Genomic DNA, 20,930 nt, shown 5'->3' with positions numbered 1-20,930 from the left:
ATTTCCCTCTTGAAGGTAGAGGATGATTAAATAATTTTGATTATGGGAACGAAGGAAAGCTTGGTTTAAGGTAATAAGGATAAAGCAAAACATTTGCCATTTAAACTACAGGAGGATTCGGATCTTTTGTGTCTGTTGTAAGTTCAATATGTTAAGATGATACTGTTTTACAGAATAGAGGTGACCACAATTTTGCCATTCATGAGAAATGAATCCAGAAAAACCACTACAGGCGAAATAACTGATTTGGAAGCGAAAGGTAACGTAAAGAAGGAACGAAATCGCAGCAAAATGGGTAAGAAAATGTAATATAACCTGTATAATGCAAATATTTTTAACCTTCTCAGAGTCATCTGCGTGATTAATTGTTGTGATAACGTAATTTTAGGTGAAATTTTCTTACTGTTTTATGTGTGAATATATGAGTATGATAAATGTATAATTGCGAGTCTCTTTTCAGGTGTGCGAACTGGTATAAATGTTTTGGCGTGTAAATAACCATTGTTTTTTTGAATGTGTATGTTTAAGGAAAGTTCTCCATATTTATCATGTGACAAGACGTATGCCGCGAGCGTCAAGAAGAGGACGAATTAGAACAATGTTGTAGTGGTATATACACGGTGTTGAAATAGCATTGAAGTAGCTTATTGGGTTAACTAGTAGTGGATAGAAGTAGAATATTCAGTAATGCATGTTTATGGGTAGTTAGTTTGTAGAATAGACAACAGGTGTGCATGTATGTGTGTGTAAATAACATGTGAACCCTATGCTGTCCTGACCTATACTTGCACAAGGCATAATCCTATTCGTTTTAGTGAATTAATAAATAGCATTTGATTTATTAAAACGTAAGTGAACCACATTAGTGATGTGGATTTAAATATTGTATTGTCAGTTCATTTAAATTTTTATTTTTATACTGTCAAGTCATTTCACTTTTATTTTTTTTACATTGTCAAGTCATTTAAATTTTATTTTATATTGTCGATTCATCTAATTTTTTTATTTAAAAAGAATATTAAGTCTCACTTTGTTCTTAAAAATTGTGAAAGACAATACTAAGTGGTATTATGTATGACATTGTGTAATCACATAAGGATGATGAAAAATTTCTGTGAATGCAGTTGAGAACTTGAAAGCGAACCGGCAAAACTCTTAAGAGACAGCGGGAGCAGCCGGACTAGTTGTAAACTGGCGGGTTTCCCAGCAGGACACGCTGTCAGCCAGGCCACTTTGGGAGCGCGGCCGACAACAAAAGAAGGTACGCGGCAAACACTTTCCCTTGTACCTGGAGCTAATGGGCGGCCGCCCCGGGCGACCCTTCCTCGAGGCGATGACCTGAGATGGGCGAGCGGTCCACCGCGCGGAAATCCATCTGCTGGCAACGCACCACACGCACGCGACCGTGACGAGACGGCCGCGGTGAAACAACACAAGGGGCGTGGAGCCTTTTGACAGGTACTGCCCAGAGAAACTTGCAGACGTCAACGACGCCTATCGACATTTCCTGATGGATGCCTACTGTCAAGCGACAGTAAATCATGGTTCGATGTTCTCTGGTCGCTAAGGGTGGCACAAAAGAAGAGCCATTAAGTGTCATCCTTGCCCAGGAATATCAAACCGGCGAGCCAATTGAGGATAACCCAAGAATGTAACAACACAAAGGGCGTGGAGCCTTTTGACACATACTGTCCAGAGTAACTGGCAGACTTCAATGACGCCTATCAACATCTCCTGACGGATGCCCACTGTCAAGCGACAGTAAATCATGGTTCGATGTTCTCTGGTCGCTAAGGGTGGCACAAAAGAAGAGCCATTAAGTGTCATCCTTGCCCAGGAATATCAACCTGGCGTGTCAAACGAGGATACCGCACGAATTTGACAACACAAACATGGAACCAAATCGAGATGACGTGACACGGGAGAAACTTCATGAGAGGGCAGAGACGGCGGGATCGCACGCAACAGATGGACAAAAAAAATCCCTACTGACAGCTGCGGCGACGAACCCCCCCTCTTTCCCCTATATTGTGCCTCGGAACAGTGGAAGTACTGAGTGTGTCAGTGAACAGTGATTATACGGTTCTTAGTCCAGTGCATATACGTGTGTTTCTGTCAGAGAAAATCTGACTTGTGTGTTTTGCAGGCGTTCGATTTATTGGTGTTTATTAGACTGACTCTTGTATTTTGCATGTGTTCTATTTATCTTTTTTAGACTTTGACTCTTGTATTTTGCAGGTGTTTTATTTATAGGTGTTTTTTGTTTTGTTTTAGATGTTGACTATTGTACTGTTTTATTTATCAATGTTTGTTTTTGTGTGATGTATTAGATTTGTGATATTTTGTTTCGTAAATTCATTGCTGTGGCATTGCTTCGTTTATCAGTCAGATAGCTTTTTATTCTCATTGAACTGTGATCGATTACCCTTTGCATGGGGCATATTTACTGTGAGGAACCCCTTAAGGGTAACAATCACATAATTATTGTAGTTTCAGTATAATGACAGTGCTCATTGTTTGCTAGCTAATTGAAATATAGTAGAGTGATTAAATGAGTGCCACATAGTTATTTTAATTCTACAAATTATTAGTTTTATATGATATAGAATTTTTTTTGCGATAACCACTTTGTAAAACATGTTTTTTCTCTTATCATTTTGTTGCTTTTGCAGATTGTGCATTGTTATGTTCTGCTTTTTAATACCGATGTTATTTGATGTTCTTTTTTTTAATTGCTGTGGCACCTTTGCTATTTTCATAAATTTTGCTTGTTAATAAACAGTCATAAATTTTCCTGTGATCAGTTGGCTCTTGCAATGAGCAAATACTGGTGAACTCCATAAGGGTAACAACCAGAAATTGTTTTCATATTAATGACACAGGAACCATTGTTTTTACTTGCTGACCGAATTAGGTCTACACTACCTTTTAAATAGGTGTCACAGATTGTGTTCTTTTTTTTTGTTTGAAATTGGTAGATTCTAAAGATGTGTTGAAATTATTGTGTTTTAGCAAGTAGCTTGTGTCCTTTTGCCTTTTCTTTTACACTTTTGGTTTAAGTAGGGTGTGAGAAGCCTGCTTGGGTATGTCCTAGCATGGCTAGAAAATTCCCTGCACAGTCTTTTCCCGGAGCGTTGGGGTTATGAAAGGTCTGTGTTGGATTCCTTTCATGTTTAATTTCTTAAATCTGTTGCCATTTATGGAATAAATTACTCTTCTAAATGTACTGTGGCGTTTCTGACTATCTGGGAGGAGACTGAGCAGTGGAACGTGTTACTTTTACACATAAACAAGAACGATCTGTCACACTACTACACTTTAAAGCACAGTTTATATGTAATTCTTATATGTAATTCATGTCACACAGTCTCATACGAAACCTACATCCGCTTTCTATTATATACTGTATATGATAAGATACTGTCATCCCCCTTCCCTTTTGTGTGAGAGGATGAATGAGCATATGTATTTCTAGTTGCATGCTTGAGGGTAGCAGACAAGGCTGTCTGCTAGAGAACAGTAGGACCAACGTCGGAACAGGTAGCTACGCTTCCCAAAAGCAAAGAGGTTTCTATCCTTAGTATGGTCCTGTCCGTCCGTTGTCATGTTGGTATAGGAAGCTGCCCCTCTGGCCACTTCCGTTGGTCTTTGGGAGCCACCCTCAGGAAGCACGCTCTGTAGTAGGGCAGTTGCAGGGTGGCCGTGGCGAGCGTCTGAAGTGGTAAGATCTCCGGCTAAGCGCGTGTCTGTTAAGTCCGTAGGACAATGGATTTCTTAAGTTCGGCCTAACTGAAAATTTAATCACTTTTATTTCGGGTTTAGGTCTAAAATATCCGATGTTATCTTAAATTGCAGCGCAGTGTAATTATCGTGTGAAGTTCAGATTATTTTTCGGTAGTTGCTTTGTTACTACTTTGTGAGTAAAGTGGAACCACGTGTTGATCAGTAACTCTAACTAAGTTCATCAATCTTAAATCCGAATGTGCGTGAGATTATAACGTCTCGTCTTGAGAATATTTTTTTAATATAGCAACTTTTCTTTATGCTTTTCTTTATGTTCAACCCACGTGGGGTGTACTTTGCGAGACCAGTACCACGTGCTTATATAACTGTTTGACCCATCAGGTTAATAGTAAGACGTTAGTAACCAGTTCAAGGTTTTTCTTTTGTCAATTGCTTTTCGATCTAATGTATTTTAATTATCAAAATTATTGTGGAGTTGTACGCTTTGTGTAAACCAAGTTGACCACGTGGAGCATGTGGTGTAATCATCAAAGTAGCCCTCAGCTATTCTTTTTGTGAAGACTTCACAAAGAGTTAATATGAATTTAGTATACCAGTGTGTGGTAATTACATGACGGACAGGATTGTGATATGAACATAATTTCTTTGGGTAAAAACTGAATCTGTTGGTTATGGTTAATTTCTTCTTGCTTATGTTTCAATGTTCTTCGTGTGTTATTTTATGAATGGAGTGTTGTATGCAGTTTCCCAAATCTTGGCTCCATATTTTATGTGTTCCGTAAGATTACAATCTCACATTCTTTTCAATCGTAAATAAGGCACCAGCTCAGTTATAACTCACGTATAATATGCTGAAATTTCAATGAACAATCTTAAAATAAATTTCCAAGTATAAACTGATTTCTTTCATTTTATTTAAATTCTCCTTTTTATATGTATATTTTACCGGTTTTGTATGACTATTAAAAGATTATCATTAGTGTTAGTCTGCTAAATATCTGATGAAACAGTTGCCCAGTAATCCACGGTTAATGTCCCCAGACAGATCACGGCTTTTAACCCACTTTCATTGTCAATTAGCACCGATTTCAGCATACCAAATTAAAGTAACAACCTTACACCCTTCCTCTTTTCGCAACCTGCAAGATCGTAGGATTTACGTGATGTACCAGATACGTAGTAAAAATTATGTAACATCCAACTGAAAGTACAAAGATATTCATTATATCCTTGAAAGTCAAGGATACCCAATTGAAAGTCTCATTATGTCCCTCTATGGATGCCGAACTCAATGGCCCCTGGAATAAATCAGAGATGAAAATACGGCTGTCGGTTTATTTATTGCTACACTACAATGGAGTTATGCAAACTGATCACAAACTGATATTCATACGTGTATCGACAGAAAATGCTAAATTGTGAACTTGGGCGGTCGACGGCTGAATGTGTGATGCAACAGCACAATTCCCACTGCGCAGCTGGCAAGGAAAGTAAACAGGGGACATGTTGATACCAAGACATAAAGTCTTTGCGAATTTCATTTCTTGTACCTGTATTGTATGTGAGCCGGGGGCTTAGAAACGACAGAGAGGCTCCGTCCCCACAGCAGCCGCAGTGGTTAAAAAATGGCTCAAATGGCTCTAAGCACTATGGGACTTAACCTCTGAGGTCATCAGGCCCCTAGACTTAGAACTATTTAAACCTAACTAACCTAACGACATCACGCACATCCATGCCCAAGGCAGGATTCGAACCTGCGACCGCAGCAGCAGCGCGGTTCCGGATTGAAGTGCCTAGAATCGCTAGGCCACAGCTGCCGGCAGCCGCAGTGGTCCACAACCCCACGATGACTATCGCAGTCCACTTCACCGCTCAGCCGCCCCACACCGAATCACTCTTTCAGGTTTATTGTGCAGTTCGGCCGCCAGTGGACGCCCCCTCCCCCTCCAGGAAAAGTCTCACACCAGACGAGTGTAACCCATATGTTTGCGTGGTAATGGTGGTGTAGCATACGTGGAGAACTGGTTTGCGCAGCAATCACCGACATAGTCTAGCTGAGGCAGAATAAGAGGAACCAACCCGCATTCGCCGAGGCGGATGGAAAACCGCCTAAAAACCATCCTCAGGCTGGCCAGCTCACCAGACCTCGACACAAGTCCGCCTGGCGGATTCGTGCCGGGTACCAGACGCTCCTTCCCAATCCGGGAAGCCATGCGTTAGCTCGCTCGGCCAAACGGGCGGGCTTTCTTGTACTTAGTTGGACAGTACTGTGCATCGCAGACGGGCACGTGAGCAGTATACGCAGACGTCACCATTTGAGAGAGGACGTGTAGTTGGGCACAAAGAAGCTGGTTAGAGTAATCAGCGATCGCTCGACATTTGAATAGGAGCGATGCCACTATTCGCCATTGTTGATGAGAACGAGAGGACAGAGCAATCGTCAGAGAGGCATGCAGAGCTCCGGATTCATCATTATCATCGATCTGACGCCCAACTGGTGCTTGGGTGACCATAAGGACCATTAATAGGCGCTGCATAGAAAGGGCACTGAGCTCACGCCACCCCTTGCACTGACTCCCATTGGCCTCTGTACACCAACAGAGCCTATCTGCAGTGGTGTTGGGCACATTCTGCATGGAATCTCATTGACTGGGGTAGAATTGTCTTTTTGTCCGCCGCTCGTGGTCTCGCGGTAGCGTTCTCGCTTCCCGAGCACGGGGTCCCGGGTTCGATTCCCGGCGGGGTCAGGGATTTTCACCTGCCTCGAGATGACTGGGTGTTTGTGTTGTCCTCATCATTTCATCATCATCCAGGAAAGTGGCGAAATTGGACTGAGCAAAGATTGGGTAATTGTACGGGCGCTGATAACCACGCAGTTGAGCGCCCCACAAACCAAACATCATCATCATCATAGAATTGTCTTCAGTGACAAGTTCCGCTTCGAATTAATCCCCGATGACCAACGAAGACGTGTCTGGAGACGACGCGGACAGGGATGCCAACTTGACTGTCTCCCGCCATACGGCCGGACAACCAGGAGTGATGGTCTGGGGTGCCACTTCATTTCATAGCAGGACCTCTTCGGTTGTTATCCGCGGCACCCTTACAGCACAATGATACATCGGCTGTCCTTCATGGCAGGCCATCCTGGGCTTACATTTCAATGAGACAATGCCCGCCCACACATGGCGAGAACCTCTTGCCTTCACGCTTGCCAAATCCCTCCCCAGTTGAGAATGTTTGGAGAACTATGTTTTTTGTATTTTGAATTATTTTTTTTTTTACAGGATGACAAACACACAGTTTTATCATCAACTATGTGATGGCCGGCCGGGGTGGCTGAGCGGTTCTAGGCGCTACAGTCTGGAACCGCGCGACCGCTACGGGCGCAGGTTCGAATCCTGCCTCAGGCATGGATGTGTGTTATGTCCTTAGGTTAGTTAGGTTTAAGTAGTTCTAAGTTCTAGGGGACTGATGACCTCAGAAGTTAAGTCCCATAGTGCTCAGAGCCATTTGAACTATGTGATGCAAAAGTAGAGCATACCTGCTTAGTACTTGCCTTAGAGTCTGATTCATTTCCACTTTTCAATCTGTCTCGTAGCCTATTAGCAGGTATTTTAAATTTCTCAGCGGTTTTTGTAATAACTGAACCTGCAGCAACTGCCTATTTCGCCTTTCATAAATCTTTAGTGGTCCATTTGCTACCCATCTGAAACATTAAGAAAACAGGGACACCGCCTGGTTTCATTCATTAACAAAATTTGGTGATGCAGAAAAGAAATGCTTATCTACATCTAGTGTATAATCAATAGTATGAGGCAACTGATCTTTACTAGCACAGTTATTTGCTCGATGTCCAAACCAGAACAAATACAGAAGACCGCTGCGATCATCAGCATCATGAATGACAGGGTGGCAACGTTATTTTGTCAAAAACTCTAATAGCATACAAAATGGATACTATAAGGGCAATGATGAGGTCAGTGTCATTACCCAAAACACAATGTTTCATTCAACAACTAAATGTTGTAATAAGTAGGGCTTCCCTTAATGCTGTGTATAATCAGTATTATGAGACAATTCAGCTCTGCTACTCTCTTACTCGCTCAGTATCCAGACAAAAACTGACAAACGTAGCCCACACCATGCCTCTCATATACAACTTCACTTGCTATCATTATCAGAAATATCTTTTCAAATACGCTCTTTTTCGTGTTGCAGTCATCTCCTCTCTCGGATTTCACGTGGTTTGCAAATAAAAGTCGAAGATAATTATTATTTTTTTACAGAATGCGCATTCGTATGCTTTGGTTCGCAGTAAAGTTCAGGGAATCCTGGCTCTGATTCACAAGAGATTCCTTGGGATAATCCAATCCAAATTTTTTTCCGACTAAGCCTCACTCTTCTCGCGATCAAGCAAGTAAATATTAATATTTATAAAAACTGAACTGAAACGACTTTCTACACTCCTGGAAATGGAAAAAAGAACACATTGACACCGGTGTGTCAGACCCACCATACTTGCTCCGGACACTGCGAGAGGGCTGTACAAGCAATGATCACACGCACGGCACAGCGGACACACCAGGAACCGCGGTGTTGGCCGTCGAATGGCGCCAGCTGCGCAGCATTTGTGCACCGCCGCCGTCAGTGTCAGCCAGTTTGCCGTGGCATACGGAGCTCCATCGCAGTCTTTAACACTGGTAGCATGCCGCGACAGCGTGGACGTGAACCGTATGTGCAGTTGACGGACTTTGAGCGAGGGCGTATAGTGGGCATGCGGGAGGCCGGGTGGACGTACCGCCGAATTGCTCAACACGTGGGGCGTGATGTCTCCACAGTACATCGATGTTGTCGCCAGTGGTCGGCGGAAGGTGCACGTGCTCGTCGACCTGGGACCGGACCGCAGCGACGCACGGATGCACGCCAAGACCGTAGGATCCTACGCAGTGCCGTAGGGGACCGCACCGCCACTTCCCAGCAAATTAGGGACACTGTTGCTCCTGGGGTATCGGCGAGGACCATTCGCAACCGTCTCCATGAAGCTGGGCTACGGTCCCGCACACCGTTAGGCCGTCTTCCGCTCACGCCCCAACATCGTGCAGCCCGCCTCCAGTGGTGTCGCGACAGGCGTGAATGGAGGGACGAATGGAGACGTGTCGTCTTCAGCGATGAGAGTCGCTTCTGCCTTGGTGCCAATGATGGTCGTATGCGTGTTTGGCGCCGTGCAGGTGAGCGCCACAATCAGGACTGCATACGACCGAGGCACACAGGGCCAACACCCGGCATCATGGTGTGGGGAGCGATCTCCTACACTGGCCGTACACCACCGGTGATCGTCGAGGGGACACTGAATAGTGCACGGTACATCCAAACCGTCATCGAACCCATCGTTCTACCATTCGTAGACCGGCAAGGGAACTTGCTGTTCCAACAGGACAATGCACGTCCGCATGTATCCCGTGCCACCCAACGTGCTCTAGAAGGTGTAAGTCAACTACCCTGGCCAGCAAGATCTCCGGATCTGTCCCCCATTGAGCATGTTTGGGACTGGATGAAGCGTCGTCTCACGCGGTCTGCACGTCCAGCGCGAACCCTGGTCCAACTGAGGCACCAGGTGGAAATGGCATGGCAAGCCGTTCCACAGGACTACATCCAGCATCTCTACGATCGTCTCCATGGGAGAATAGCAGCCTACATTGCTGCGAAAGGTGGATATACACTGTACTAGTGCCGACATTGTGCATGCTCTGTTGCCTGTGTCTATGTGCCTGTGGTTCTGTCAGTGTGATCATGTGATGTATCTGACCCCAGGAATGTGTCAATAAAGTTTCCCCTTCCTGGGACAATGAATTCACGGTGTTCTTATTTCAATTTCCAGGAGTGTAGTTTAATCCACAACACGTCCTATGTATCGAGAGAGAGAGAGAGCCAGAGGTCTCTGGAGTCGGAAGTAACGCACTAGCAAAAACCTGTGGGAACAAACCTCAACCTGTCTGTTTCCTATCTCTCATAGAAAAACAACTTTCTCAGGTTGTTAGGTTTATCTGCTTCCTCATGCCTGGTTTTTGTGCAAAATTGGCGATTCCTGGGAATATGCTTAGGTAACTCCTGATTTAAAATACGAGATAAGATATCTCTACCAGTCTACTCAGTCAGCAGGAGGTATGGCAATAAAAGCAGGAAAACGCCATTAGAAAGCTTTCAACTGATGCTCAACTGTTGAGAACCAATTAAGAATATCGTGGCGCGGTCAGTTGCGAGTTGAGGAGCAGAGTCGGAAATCGACATGTTTAAAAGTGTAAGAATTCTTCTGTTTTATCCGGCTACCATTCAAATATTCTGTTTGTCATGTCTATGAATTTATTTGTTTTGTCAAGTCACGATTACATGTTTATTTCTTATTTAACGTTACAGTATCTGTGGTCTTCATGATCGAGCACACGTGAGATAAGATCTTGCAGCAGCAGGAATGTTCTCTCAGAACAAATTTGGAGGGTACAAAAAAAAAAAAAAAATAGAGATTCCAATTTGCAGAAGTTTATCCTCGAACTGTGAACATCCGATTTGAGCCAGATCTGCGGTACTTTATGGTCAAAAGAGGGTCTAACTCAGCAGCAAATTCAGTATAGACTGATAAAGATCCGTTTGGCCCACGTTTCTCAGTGCCACTAGCACTAGCACTAGCTGTACTAGGTCCCTGGTCGTATTATGTAAATTATATTACGCTTGTCCAGAATGTGTAATGTGTTCAAAAATGACCAACACCACTGAAGTCATGAGAAGACAAAAGGGAGTTCTTGTGAGGCTGTCTGGGACTTTCAGCAACGTAGGGCGTCTCATAAAGGAAGAACATACACACATTATGAGATGCTAATGTTTCTTACACATATCCTAAGAGTTGGTGCACATAAACGCGACCCCAGAGCCCTGCGTCTCTATCTTCTGTTTTCAATTCTTAAGGAAAAACGGGCTGCCTTCCTCCATAGACATTTCGGCACCTGACTGAAAGTGCGTTAGCCGAGTTCAGGCCATCATAAAGACGTGGGGTGGACACATCCTATACTAATGCCCACTAATATGTGTCCAGAAACGTTTGGTGAGCTAGTGTATGGAAATATCTAGGAATAAATAAATTAAAATGTAAAGTTCAGATGCAGAACTCTTGAGGAAAGCACACAACAAAGCTGTAAACGACTGTAACTATTTTTTTCCTTCTCGTGACCGGGATTTAACACTGGAACTGCCACTTGATGATCGAACAAAGTCTCCAAAACGCGTCGCATAAAAAATTGAATGGGTAGTGGCTGGATACGCTGTGCTTTTTACTCATATTTCAAACGGAAACATGAGGGGAAAAGCCAATGGAACATGATAATGAATAAGGAAATAATTCCGATATGTTACTGAAACAATCTATCCGTCGAAAGTCGTCCAGGAAAGGAAATAAAGAAAGGAACAATTTTATTTAATAACGACTGATCAGTAAATGACGTAATTATCCAGAGATGAAAATAGCATTCCATTTGAGTTCCTGTGACAATCAATACAACAGACAGAGACGTATAATTGATTTTGACTACCTCGAAAGTTAACATCCAGTATTAACAATTATGTTTTCGTTTCCAAGGTTCTTTTAAGTCTAGAAAGAATTTGTTCCCAATTAATATTTTCAGTTTCTTAGTAAAAACACATTTAATAATTCGCAACTGACAATGATGAAGAATGTGTGATTTACGATTCGAAGTAACCTGTAAAACTGGTTACTGTTATGTACACGGCTGTACAAGAATTAGACATATTCGGACAAATAAACAGTAATTGACAACTTTTGTCACAGTCACGTTATCTAACGTCAAATATCGCCCTAAATTACATAAATAATATATTCGGAGATGGAATGAAGTTTAGTCTCCTGCACTGAATTTAATTTTGGTTCCGAAAATATTAATGTACACAGCTATAAAAATCGTTGATAATAATCTATCCCGGCAAATATAACATGTGGCAGGTAGCAGAACTGTATTTGAATACTGGTCAAAGTTATTTTTCATATGAACACAGTTTTCGAACTACAGGAAAAGCACATAAAGGCAATAACCAAGAACAGTAACCCGCCTCATTGTAAATATTATGTGAGTATATTTACCAATCATTTACGCTCATCAAAAATAACGCTAATAATTACCGCAGAAACAGCTCTGTCTAAAATGTCCCTATTGGAAGTCTGGAGATTCAGTACTCTAAAAAGTCTGAATACTAATAAGTGATGATTTTTCTTCTATTAGAGCACACGTGAAAAATGATTACGTTGTTCTTTCTATGATCGTAGAAAATTAATTATTAAATATACTTTAAGTTTTCTGGAGTTGCTGTCAATTTATTCTGATGAAATCTCGTGGTACTCTCGGCGACGGTGCTGCAACTTTGTTCCGAAACTGGAAGTTAGAAGAATGCACTCCTCGATCTCCATAGACTGCCCGCAATTCGTCAGCGTGCTAGAGCGGTATGTTCGATGAAAAATGAATGAGTCGTCCGACGGTTGTACATAAAAAGTCCGTAGAAGATAAAATTATTTCCCGAAGGAAATATGACTGTTGCTGCACGTTCTTTCTATGAATCCATTAATGATCTATCCACACGATGTTGAGTCGCCGAAGAATACATGTTGTAACCACGAGTGTGTCTGGTTCAATAAAAACACCACCGTACCTTTTCAGTATTGAGCAAAGTGCTTTCATGCTCGTAAATTAAGGGTAATGCTGATAAATGGTGAAACAGCGCTCTGGTGGGAGGTTTGCGGGTTTAAATCACCTCGGAGTGTGACCAAGCGGTCGTCGCACGGTGGTGCTGATAGCAGTCCACATACGCAGAAGTGTGTTGGTGCATGTCAGAGTACGGTGCAGCGAATAAGTGTGCAGACGTTTTCAGACGTGTGGCTCAAAGGACATATTGATGACGTTATGAGGGGTAGAACACTAGGGCGACTGGAGGCTGGTCGAACACAGCAGGTCGTAGCACGGGCCCTCCGTGTGCCACAAAGTGTGATCTCACAATTATGGCAACGATTCCAGCAGACAGGAAACGTGTCCAGGCGCTACAGCACGGGACATCCACAGTGTACAATACCACAAGAAGAGCGATATCTCACCATCAGTGCCCGCAGACGGCCACGGAGTACTGCAGGTAGCCTTTCTTGGGAACTTAACGCTGCCACTGGAACAGTTGTCTCCAGACACACAGTCTACAGACGACTGAACAGGCATTGTTTATTCGCCCGGAGATCTGCATGAGTATACATTCTTGAGCGAGCAGTACACTTTTCCTTGTATGTCGACGCAGCTGCTTTGATAAGTGAATCGTCGCAGTTACTTTAATGCTGCATGAAATGAAAATTTCTGTAATAGTGGCTGCCTACAAGTGTTAAAACACGCAAAAGAAAAAACTGATATATCGACCTATTGGTTACAGTTCTCAGCTCTGAGCACTATGGGACTTAACTGCTGAGGTCATCAGTCCCCTAGAACTTAGAACTACTTAAACCTATCTAACCTAAGGACATCACACACATCCATGCCCGAGGCAGGATTCGAACCTGGGACCGTAGCGGTCGCGCGGTTCCAGACTGTAGCGCCTAGAACCGCTCGGCCACCCCGGCCGGCTGAAGTGAGTCTACTTAACCCTTTCACCTGAATTTTTTCTGGAGGAAGGAAATTTTTTCTTTGTGCGCTAATTGTCTTAGGTGACTTTTTTAATGACTTAAGATGCAAGATTTATACACATATATATGTACTCCTTTTCAGAACATACTTTGTACACTTGCCTTCTTTCTACGGACTAAAATAATTAATTTTGAAATATTCGCTGTTGTAATAAATTAACTGATCATTTAATAGCTACCATGCAAAATAACAATAATAATATTCAATTATACTGTGAAATGTAACAAACTGACCACTTCCGTGTATTATGGCGGCCACAAGCTGTTGCGTCGTGCTATATTCACTTACTGATATTTTTATAGTTATGCCCAACAACTGACAGCACTAGTGCGTGGTCAAAATATTAAACATCCACAAATGTGTACATCAGGTTTCCATTGAGAAAAAGTACTTCCGTTGCAGCTAATACACAACTGTAACCAGAGGGTCTGAAAGGGTTAATTCTCGTCTTCTTAAAATTTAATTACAGTGAGTAAATGTTAGAATACAAAGATTGCCGAGTTCTCTCGCAGATGTATTGCCTTTTTGAACTAAGCTCGTATTCCGCGCGACTTAGGAATGTTGTTAGAATTCCCCACAGGGGAGCGTAATACTCTGAAGTGACAGCAGTCATTGGACAGCGATGTGTACATATACAGATGGCGATAGTATCGCGTACGCGAGGTATAAAAGAGCAATGCTAGGACGGAACTGTCATTTGTACTCGGGTGATTCGTGTGAAAACGTTTCCGACGAGATTATGGCTGCACGACCAGATTTTGAATTCGGAATGGTAGTTAGAGCTAGACACATGGGACATTCCATTTCGGAAATCGTTATGTAATTCAATATTCCGAGATGCACAGTGTCAAGAGTGTGCCGAGAATACAAAATTTCAGGCGTTGTCTCTCACCACGGACAAGGCAACGGCTGACGGCCTTCACTTAACGACCGAGAGCAGCGGCGTTTACGTGGAGTTGTCAGGGATAACAGAACACTGCGTGAGACAACCGCAAAAAGCAATGAGGGAGTACGACAAACGTATTCCTTAGGAGAATGAGGCGAAATTTGGCGTTAATGGGCTACGGCAGCAGACGACCGACGCGAGTGCCTTTGCTAGCAACTCGACATCGACTGCAGCGGCTCTCCTGACTCTTGACCATATCGGTTGGACCGTTGACGTATGGAAAACAGTGACCTGGTCAGATGAGTCCCGATTTCAGTTGGTAAGAGCTGGTGGCAGGGTTCGAGTGTGCCGCAGACCCCAGAAGCCGTGGAGCCAAGTTGTTAACAAGGAACTGTGCAAGCTGATGGTGGCTCCATAATTATGTGAGCTGTGTTTACGTTGAATGGACTGGGTTCTATGGTCCAGTATAACCAATCATTGACTGAAAACACTTACGTTCGGCTACTTGGAGACAATTTGCAGCCAATCATGGACTTCATGTTCCCAAGCAACCATGGAATTTTTGTGGATGACAGTGAGGCACGTCACCAGGGGACAATTGTTCGCGGTTGTATTGAAGAACATTCTGGACAATTCGAGTAAACGATTTGGCCACCAAGATCGCCTGACATGAACTCAATCGAACATTTATGGGACATAATCGAGAGGTCAGTTCGTGCACAAAATTCTGCACCGCAACACTTTCGCAATTGTGGACAGCTGTAGAGGCAGCATGGCTCATTATTCCTGCAGGGGACTTCCAACTACCTGTTGAGTTTATGCCAGCTAATTTGTTGCAGTACGTAGTGTAAAAGAAGGTTCGCCACAATATTAGGAGGTATCCAGTGACTTCTGTCACCTCAGTGCAGTTTTATTCAAATACAATACAGTTAAGAAAATCTATCACATTACAAAATAAACTAGGTGTGCTTGGTTGTGAAACAAGATATAACCTGAACTTTGTAAAAAAATGAAACACAAATGAATTAAATATAGTAATAAAAGATTTCTGTCATTTTGCTTCACATTTTTACAATATAATGTTTTGTTCTTCTTTTTCTGGAAAACCTTTCTACATAGAATTGCTTCAAGGCGTGGAGGATCATGCATTTATATCAGAAAAGGAACACAGTTCAAATCAAGAGATGACCTCAGTACAGCAAGTGAAGACAAAAACTTTGAAATATCAGCTATTGAATTAACACAGCTTGATATCACCAAGAAATTATTCATATTATGCATGTATAGATCTCCCAGTGGTAGTGTGTACACTTTCTTTAATAAATTAACAGAAGTTCTAGATAAATTCTCAAGTAAAAATGTCAACATAATTCTGTATGGGGACATTAACATCAACACTAATATCATAAATGAATCCATCAGCACCCTCATAAATATCCTTCAGAGATTTGGCATGTCCCTATTGGTCAACAGTGCAATAACGGTTACTACAATGACTGTATCAGTAATTGAACATGTGGCCACAAATATGGACAGGGAAAAATGTGATGTAGCCGTAAAAAAAGTCAGACTATCAGACCATCTTTGTCAAATAACAACAGTAAAATCAGGCATCGAAGCATTCCCTACACTACAAGCATACAAACGACATCTATCAGAAATCAAAATAAAAGATTTTTCAAAGGAACTAGCAAAACAAAGCTGGGATGAAGTGTATAAGGAAACCAATGTGAATATGAAATTCTCTAAATTCTCCACATTATTTAAATTGAACTTTGAAAAGGCATTTCCAAATGTATGCATTTCTGTATCAACATCTCACAAAAACAGATGGATAACAACAGGTATTAAGAAGCCACTTACATACCTCAGTTCCATGAAAAAGAGTCACAATGATCCAGATTCTTAAACTTCTATCATAGATACAAAACGATCTATAGGAAGATGCTGATTACTGAAAAAAGTCATTTAATGACAAAATAACATATAATGCAGAGAATAAAAGCAAAGTAGTCTGGGATATTATAAAAAGGAAATGGAGGCAAAGAAGATCAGGTAATAAATGATCTACAGCACATAGCAAACTACGTAAGTGAGCGTTTTTCAAGTATTGCAGAGAAGTTACACCAAAAAATTCCCTCAATCAAATGTAACACCTGTAAATAATGTTGCACTAAATACAATGATGTTACTTCCAACCACAGAGAATGAAGTCAATAAAACTGTTCAAAAGAACGATCTCGATAAAGGAGAAGAGAAGCTCTTCCATTACCGCGAGCTTCGCCATTCAGACTAAACTTAAAAATAAAAAGTCAGTAGGCCTAAATGAAGTACCAATGTTTGTACTGAAACAATACATAGAGATTATATAAGACCCCTTATCAAATATAATAAATAAATCCTTCACATCAGGGACATTTCCACAGCAGTTAAAACAGCAAGAGTTGTAATTTTGCTGAAGAAAGGTAATGCAGAAGACGTAGAAAATTACCGGCCCGTTTCCCAGCAGTCACCATTCTCAAAAATAATAGAAGCAATTATGAAAGACAGGTTAATGAACTACCCGAATAAATACAATCTTTTAAGTGAATCACAGTTTGGTTTCCGAAGTGGCAAAAATACGGAGTCAGCTGTAGTAGAATTCACAAAGGTGAAGATGCTCCTGACAAAGATGAGTGTGTCACAGACATATTTTTGGATCTTTCTAAGGCCTTTGATACAGTTGACCACAAGATTCTATTAAATAAATTAGAAGCATTAGGAATAAGAGGGGTAGCTAATGACTGGTTTCGGTCATACCTAGCAGATATGGTATAAAGAGTAGAGATAACACATACTTCAAATAGCTCTAAACATCTAGTAAAACACTTATCATAACCAAAATACATTTATATGTGTTCCATAAGGTAGCATATTAGGACTAATTCTATTCCTGATATACATCAATGACTTTCCTAGAAGTGTTACTCATGGTGAAAAAATTCTCTTCGCTGATGACAGCAATATTATAGTCACTGAGAAAACAATAGAACTCCTTGCAGGGAAAGCAAATGAAGCTCTCAAGGAAGTTTACGATTGGTCATTAAGCAATAAAGTGACAGTGAACATAAAAAAACTAATGCCATGAATTTCAGTTTGAAGAGGGAAAATGACAGTGTTAAATTGAATGTAGATGGCACCTCTATAGACTGAGTAACAAATGCAAAATTTCTAGGAATGAACATTGATTCTCAGTTGAAGTGGTGTGAACACACAAAGGTACTTGTAAACAAAATGTCATCAGCATGTTATGCTCTTAGAATCCTACCATCAGTGTGTAACATGCAGTATCTTTTAATTACATACTATTCATATGTACACTCAATTCCTGGCTATGGCATTCTCTTTTGGCGAACAAATGCTGAAAATATGAACACAATTTTCTAACTCCAGAAAAGAGCCATAAGAATCATAACCAAAAATGGTGGTCGAGCTCATTGTAAAGATCTGTTCAAAACATTGGGGATTTTAACTGCTCTGTTTGAATACATTTACCAGTCAGTTGTACACATCAAAAATAACGTTGGTAATTAGTGCACAAACAGTTCTGTCCATGACCATGGAACAAGAGCTAGACTCAACTTACATTTCCCAAGAAAAAATAAACATAAAACTCAGAACAGCGTTTTCTACCAAAGAATAAAATTGTACAATAAATTACCAAAAGAGATTAAAGAAACTGCAAAAATACACTTATTTAAAGAGGCAGCTTAAAAGCACCTGTCATGGAATACATTTTATACATCGAAGGATTACTTAGATAAAAGAGAGTAGGGGTTTGGTAAAAAAAAATGTTATGCAAATAAATAATAATAATTATTACAAAATATCCAACATTCCACATAACTCCTTCACACTATGTTTTTTCCTTCTTTTTTCCATTTCTAGAAAAACTTACCCCAAGCTATGCATTGAACAATACTAACACCTCTTCTTCCTTTTGAGCTCAACATATCACTCATTGTAGAGGGATGCTGACTCAGTTCTTCAGGATAGCAAATGGGAAATGTGGTACAGAAAATGGCCCAGAGATCACCAGTGTGTGTGTGTGTATGTTTGTGAGTGTAGTGGGTGAAGTGTATGAAACAATGTGGGTATAGTGTGTGCAGTGACTGATAGTGAGATATGAGTGAACAGTGTTTCATTACATTATTTAATAAGTTTTTTTGTACAAAAAGTATTGTACATCAGGAGTAACTCTAATGATTGCCTCTAACTAGAAGTCTGTAAATGTATGTGTATATGAATTAGCTTATTTTAAATTGGTATACACTTGTCCTATATCCTTGTAAATCTACGGATGAATAAAGCTGCTACTACTATTACTACAACTCTGCAGTGGGTAGTACTATCGTATCTTCTCTCTGAGCTCAACAGCTCACTTGTTATGGAGACATGTTAAGTCAGTTTTTCCAGTCAAGCAAACGAAAACTACGGTACGTTCAATGGAAACCGAATGTCATCGTCATTGTTCTGATGTCAGTTGATGGATGGTACGTGTGGTGTTGCATTATGAAATAAAATGTGTATAGTGTACCTGGTGTGTGTGGCGATGACTACTAAGAAATGAATGACAGTGTAGCATTAGATTTTAAGATTATTAAATATCTTCTTCGTAAGACGGTATTGTACACTAGCGATAAACCGAGCGAGGCAGGGTCTCTTTCAGTAGACTTGCTTTGTATTCGAGAGTCGGGAGGATGACGGCTCTAGTCTCACTCCCGCCAACCTGATTTATGCTTTCGGCGGTTTACCTAAATTACAATAGGTGAATTCCGGAATGTTCCTACCTTGCGTCCACGGCCGATTACCTGTCCCATCTTTGTCAAAGTACATCTATAAGTAACTAGATGCCTGTATATGTGCATTACGACTTTTTGTTCTGAAACTGTAATAATATGACATGTCTAGTATCTTTGTAAAACCGTGCTGCAGATCAATGAAATTACTTTTACTACTGCTCCGCTACTACTATTGATAGCTCCCTTGTAGCTTCTAGTCCGCGAGTAGAAGTTAAGTTTTCAGATATATAACTGTAAACGACCATAACAATTGTCCAAATGACTTTTTCACACCATGACTTTTATTATGAACTTAATTTTTCCGTGTATGACAGAATAAACTCGTAAAATATCACCTAGTGCTGGAGAGTAATGAGTATTTCTTGCACGAGATCTCACGTTGGCTGCATATTTTTATATTTTCAGAAGGCTTTTCAAACTTTTCCCGACAGGTGGCTTCTAGCCAAATTGCGGGTCTACGACGTATCGTTCCAGCTATACCACTGAATTGGTGATTTCCCGTCAGCAAATCACAGTTTGTACTTCGTAGTATGTGACCGGAAATCATCTAGTGAACCAGAAGATTCCCCAAAGAAGCCTTACAGACCTTCTGCTGTTCTTAATGTATATAAACAATTTAGGAGATGATCTGAGCAGTGCTCTTAGATTGTTTGCAAATGATGCTGTCGTTTACTGTCTAGTGAAGTCGTCAGAAGATCAAGCAATTATAGATGACTTAGACACAATATATGTGTGGAGCAAAAAGTGGCATTTGATCGTGAACAATCAAAGTGAGAGCACTTCCACTTGGTCACTATAAAAAATTTGTGCTAAATTTTGGTTATATGATAAACCACACAAATTTAAAGGTTTTTGAGTTAATCAAGAACCTATCGATTACAATTACGAACAACTTATATTTGAATGGTTTGGGGGTATAAAGAGAGCAAATTACAGGGTCATCAGTCATATTTTAATGATCACATAGAAAATGTTATGGCGAAGACAAAGCAAAGACGGTGTGTTATTGGCAGAACTCTGGTAAAGTGTGAAAGGTCTCTGTTGGATTCCTTTCATGTTTAATTTCTTAAATCTGTTGCCATTTATGGAATAAATTCCTCTTCTAAATGTACTGTGGCGTTTCTGACTATCTGGGAGGAGACTGAGCAGTGGAACGTGTTACTTTTACACCTAAACAAGAACGATCTGTCACACTACTACACTTTAAAGCACAGTTTATATGTAATTCTTATATGTAATTCATGTCACACAGTCTCATACGGAACCTACATCCGCTTTCTTTTATATACTGTATATGATAAGATACTGTCATCCCCCTTCCCTTTTGTGTGAGAGGATGAATGAGCATATGTATTTCTAGTTGCATGCTTGAGGGTAGCAGACAAGGCTGTCTGGTAGAGAACAGTAGGACCAACGTCGGAACAGGTAGCTACGCTTCCTAAAAGCAAAGAGGTTTCTATCCGTAGTATGGTCCTGTCCGTCCGTTGTCATGTTGGTATAGGAAGCTGCCCCTCTGGCCACTTCCGTTGGTCTTTGTGAGCCACCCCTCAGGAAGCACGCTCGGAAGTAGGGCAGTTGCAGGGTGGCCGTGGCGAGCGTCTGAAGTGGTAAGATCTCCGGCTAAGCGCGTGTCTGTTAAGTCCGTAGGACAATGGATTTCTTAAGTTCGGCCTAACTGAAAATTTAATCACTTTTATTTCGGGTTTAGGTCTAAAATATCCGATGTTATCTTAAATT

The sequence above is a fragment of the Schistocerca cancellata genome, chromosome 2, assembly GCF_023864275.1.
Source record: "Schistocerca cancellata isolate TAMUIC-IGC-003103 chromosome 2, iqSchCanc2.1, whole genome shotgun sequence".
Taxonomy (NCBI): Eukaryota; Metazoa; Arthropoda; class Insecta; order Orthoptera; family Acrididae; genus Schistocerca; species Schistocerca cancellata.
Note: the sequence above shows the minus strand (reverse complement) of the source record.